Source organism: Terrapene carolina, unplaced genomic scaffold (genome assembly GCF_002925995.2).
Source record: "Terrapene carolina triunguis isolate 2854851 unplaced genomic scaffold, T_m_triunguis-2.0 Scaffold238, whole genome shotgun sequence".
In the NCBI taxonomy this organism is placed as follows: Eukaryota; Metazoa; Chordata; order Testudines; family Emydidae; genus Terrapene; species Terrapene triunguis.
Genome location: NW_020664589.1, coordinates 14,255,000 through 14,260,276, shown reverse-complemented (window position 1 = coordinate 14,260,276; position 5,277 = coordinate 14,255,000). Strand labels below are relative to the sequence as shown.

Genomic DNA, 5,277 nt, shown 5'->3' with positions numbered 1-5,277 from the left:
GTGGGCACTGGTTGAAGAGGGGCAGCGGGATGGGGGAGTGGCACGAAGGAGGCGCGGGCGGGGTTGATCCAGGCTAAGATTTTTCCCGCCCGCCCACTCGGAGCGCCCCAGCCAGCGCGCGAGACTCACGACGCGCCAGGGGGCCAGAGGGAGCCAGTGACCCGACGCGCGCACCCCTGCCCAGCACGCGCGCGCGGTCGCCTGCTTTGGGCACCGCCCACCGCGTGCAGTTAGGAGTGCCCCGCTGGGGCACGCTTGCTCTGTGATTGGCCCGAGCTCTGAATCCTGCGCACCGCTTTGTGCGGCCGGGGCCCGTTCAGAGTGGGAGGGGAAACCCCGCGCACGGGGCACCGCCATCTTGGATAAGGAGGGGGGGATGGGGGCGCAGTAGAGCCGTCAGAACTGAGCCTGTGGGAGCCCCGGAGCGAGGCAGAGACCCAGCCCGGCCGCCGTTGCCCAGCCCGAAGCAGAGCCGTACAGCGCCCAGAGGGGACCGGGCTGCCGCCGTCGCCGCCACCGAGAGAGCCAAGCTGCACAGCCACCAGCTCCCCGAGCCCAGGTAATAAGGAAGTGGCGGCACCTCCACAACGCCTGGCCCAGAGAGCCACCCCCCCACACACACACCCGGCGCCCGGCCGCGGATCCTACCGAGGCCCGGCTAGGGGGGCCTCCCCCTGAACCCGGCCGGAACCCCTCCTTGCCTGGCGAGTCATCCTAGGGCTGCCCTCGGAACCCGTCTCCTGGCCCCGGGAGCCATTCAGACCCCCACGGTGCCCTCCTTCCCCGCCCCGCGGCCTAGCCCGGTGATCGCTCAGTACCCAGGCCTCGCTGGGACCTCTGCTCCCGCTCCTCGGCCTTCCCTTGTGCCGCTCCCTTTGCTGGGAGGCCCGAGGCGGATGCAGCCTGCACCCCGCATCAGTGGGCCCGGAGCCCCCTGTCCCCCCCGCGTTCCCATCTAGCGATGAGGCACAATGGAAGGGGAAAGAGCCAGAGCCCTGGGGGCTGGGCTTGCCAGGTAAGGTGAGGCTGGCTGGGCAGAAGCTAGGCCTCTGCTGCGCTGGTTCTCTGCCTAGCCTCCGCCTCCTCTCCGCCGCTGCACACTCGCATTCCCCTCCTGTATGTGCCCCTGCATAGTACGTGTGACTGCACACATGCGTGTGTGCTTCGTATGTGCACTCAGGGTTTGTATACAATAGGGTACGTGCTTGCGATGTAGGCTGTTTCTGCTGTCCCCAACGTCAATATTTAAAATTTATGTTGCATGAAACTATGATAAAGAATCTTTCATATAGGAATAATAACGAATCCTCCAAATCTTTGTCTGCGAGTCCACCAAAACATTCTGTAGTTCACTCTTTTAGACAAAATTATTCTAGATGCTGCACAGGAAAACGGATTAAAAGACTCAGATCGTTGTTTTGTGTCTGTTTGTCTGTCTCCATCACATTTTTGAATTGTCTTTTAAAGATATTCTGGAGTGGGTGAATGGCTTATTTTGGAAACAAGTTTGTGACAACAAAAACACTGGCTTCATCAATTCTGTGAAGCAAGGAAAGGTGTTAGGCTCTGTCTACAGTTGTATTGCTTTCAAGTCCATACTGTTGTGGCCTTTCTTGCTACTCAGTTTCTTTCTAATAGTCTTAAATGGAGTGGCTACATGAGGGATGGGGGACACACAAATATAGATACAAGGTCTTATAGAAGAATTTTTAATTGTGACTATCCTGACCATATGAAAATGACATTTGTCTACACTAAAAATTGACAGGTAATCCAAAAAATTCTTTGTATTGGGTTTTGAACTAGAAACTGATTCTGTAGTGGATGTCTTCTTTGTGTATTATTATTATTATAAATGTTAACTGAAACATCTTGCATAAAAACTGCTAGAGACTTTCTAGCCACAAAAAAAGTAAACATTTAAATTATAGTATTACTTAAAGTTCTGGGTTGGGATTGGGTCTTATGTTATGCTGAGCAATTTACAAACATAAGAAAGAGAATTTCTGCCCTGGGGGAATTAACATCTAAAAATGTAACTAACTGCATATGGATTAAAAAGGTAAGTTACTAACTCCTGTGAAGGACTGGGAAACCACATAAATCAGGGCTGTGGTAAGAAACTCCAATCCCATGTTTTTATGACTTGTTGGGGGCTCTTGAAATTGGGGAAACGTGGTATTTACAAATGTATGGGATACATTTGTCCTGAATGAAGCCATCGTTAAAGGGAGAAAAATATGTAATTGTTTAATATATTAAAACTAGAGGTTTTAAAATGTGTTTAGAAACCTAGTTATCTTATAAGTTTATTTCTATACTTCAGTGTATCCAGTGGGCTCTCAAGACTCTCCCCACTTCTTCCTGAACCAATTAAATATGCACTTTCCCTATTGATCAGGAATGTATGAAAGCAGCCCAGTAACTAATTGCTAGAGAATCATAGCTAACTTTTCATCATCTGTCTAGTTGTTACCAAAACTTTTGGTGTAGTATGTGATTTGCCTGTTCAGGCTTACCTTGCAGTAGATATCTATGGGAGAATGTGGCTCTGCTGCTAAACAAGCAGTGAAAGGAAATGCCTCATATCCAGTTGACTGAATATAAAATTTCTTTTGGTTCAAGGTAGTTGCTAAAATGTAGCTTTCTGAAGATGGTAGGGAGTGTTTTCTGAAGAAAATAATGCAATTAAACTTTTTATTTTTTTAGCTCAAGGAACTGAAGATAACCTCTGTGTTGGTTTCTAAATTATCTCTGGTTTTGATTGAGTGGTCATACCCATAAGGACAAGATGAAGTCTCATTACTATTGAGACTTCTGTACACAGAGAGAAGACGTCCAGTGCACCTTCTTCCCCTTACCTCTCCACCCCCTCCCAAATTTGTAGAGTAATATTCTGTTCCATTATTTTGGCACAATGGGCAGTAAAGGCTTGGTTGTAGTGTCCAACACGATTTTTAGTTAAAGGGATTGTAGGGTTTATTAATTGTCAGTGAATCTGTATCAAAATTGTTCTATTTAAGTGTTAGAAACATTTTTCCTAACTCTACAGTCTCGTCCTGGGTTCTTGCTGGATAATGCATCATCCATGCACATTAAGGTCCTGTAAGCCAATGTTGTCTTGCATGCAATTCATAGCCTTTAGGTTGGTTGCAAAGGTATAACTGATACCAGGAAGGAAGAACATTAGTTGCTATGGCTCTACAGTGCTAAAGGGAAAAAAATCATTGAATTATTTGTCAATAAAATAAACAGATTAAAATCAGAAAAGAGAAACTGCTGTTTCAAGAGTGCTGTTGTATTGTCACAGAAGAACTGCACTCTAAATCAACAAGGTTAACTGTGAAACTTCGACACTGCTTAAATCTTACCAAAAAGCGGCTTGTTATGGTTACGTGCCTACCAGACTTTCCTTTATATGCTGCTTTCCCAAAAAGCCTCAAACTTTCTTTATTAAGGAACACATAAGTGCCATCAGTCCAGTACTCATGTACAACTCTACCAAATGAAACCAGTTTGTCAGTGGGGAGAGAGAACAAACCTTAAACTACTGCTATATCAAATAGTTCATAAATGCTTGCAGTTTGAGTCCCACTATCATTAGATGGAGTAGGAGGGGGATGATGGGTAGAGGCACATATATAACATGTTGGCTGGAAAAAAAACAAAACAAAAACAACCACCTTAAAGGACATTATAACTACATTTCTTTTCCTCTTCTAGTTAGGAATTTAAAGAAAACTAGCATGAAACAAAACTTAGTCAGTGGCCATAAATGGCATATGATCATTAGTAATGTAGACTAAGCTGTTGTTCTGTGTGTTTTTTTTTTTTTTTTTTTCCCCCCTCTCTTTAAACACAGTCACTCCTGCTTTGGTGCATCCTGTTGACTATTTAATGGGGATTTGATGAATGCAGATCAGGTGATCTGACATACTTTCTGCTGTTTAAGTATAAGACTCACTTTCTCTTATGGAGGAATGTCTGACAGCAGAAATATAAAATCCTTAGTAGTAGTGAGAAGTTCCCATCAATAGAAAAACCAACAATAATGTTGCCAGAAAATTGAAGGCAGTGAGATGTTTTGATAAGACTAATAACTTGGAGTTGATTCTGATGGCATATGAATAGTACATAGAGCCACTGTGTAATAATGTGGTGTGACCCGATACTTCCTCTTTGCTCTGAGTAGTACTAGTAAGATTGCAGAGACAATCTGTTTAGAGTGTTTGCTGCAGCCTGTTACCTTTTTGCACCTGGCTGTTCCAGTACCACCTCCTGTAAGGATGAGGGGGACGAGAATAAAATGTGGTTTAAAAAAACCTTGTGAACTACTCTCACTGACTCTACCCAGACACTAGGTTAAAAATTGATACTTTGTTCATCAGATCTGTTCCTCTTGTAGTCTCACATCTGCTGACTCCAGTGACAAAGTTACTGCTTGCATTTTACTCTTGTTGGCTGTTATGGCTTTCAATACTAAAAGCAAGTGTTCTTTTGTTCAATCGTACAGATAAACAGAATTGTTCACAATGTACCAGTTACTCCCATGCAGATCCATTCAGGGCAGTGGAGTTGTGCGGATATAAATAAGGGGCCTAGTTTGGCCTGCAAAAACTATTACTAATGGTAGTACACAAGATGGGACAAATAATCTTGACACTTTGAGCTCAGGATGAGTTTCCATGACTGCCAGTTTAATTTCTTGTTTTGTTTTAAACAGAGCAAACTCTGCTTGGAGATCAAGAAACACACGTGAAAACCCATGATGCCATTTTTTGTCACTTTTCAGAGTAGAAGTGCATTGTAATGCTATAGTCATAGTTGTAGGGTATAGTTACTTTCTGGAGCTTATATGGGTGTGTGAAGTAGGTGTGACTCTGATGGGAACCTGTACCACTAGTAGGAACATAATTACTGAGACAACATTATATCTAAAGCACATTGATTATAACTAGTATTCAAATATACTGCTTCAATTTATAGCTTGCCATAACCTGATTGTATCTAAGGGCTAGTCTACACTGGCGGCAGCGCTTTAATGTGGCTTGTGTAGTCGTGGCAGAGAGCTCTCCCAGCGCACCTAAAAAACCCACCTCCACAAGGGGCGTAGCACGCTCCCTGCGCTGGTGCAGTGTCTATACTGGTGCTTTACAGCGCTGAAACTTGCTGCCCTTTTTTTTTTTTTTTTTTTCTCTTCACGCCCCTGAGTGAGAAAGTTGCAGTAGGGAGTGGTTTGAGCATTGGCCTGCTAAACCCAGGGTTGTGAGTTCAATC

At 44.8% G+C, this 5,277-nt stretch overlaps 1 protein-coding gene across 1 annotated transcript in view; it reads left to right on the top strand.

Moving 5' to 3' along the window:
• Positions 1-356: 356 nt before the first annotated feature.
• RAB14 (RAB14, member RAS oncogene family) overlaps positions 357-5,277 on the top strand; it is a 32,587-nt gene continuing 27,666 nt past the window's right edge. The window contains exon 1 of the mRNA XM_024211122.3: positions 357-559. The gene's annotated coding sequence lies outside the window, so the exon portion shown is untranslated. The remainder of the gene's footprint in view (positions 560-5,277) is intronic.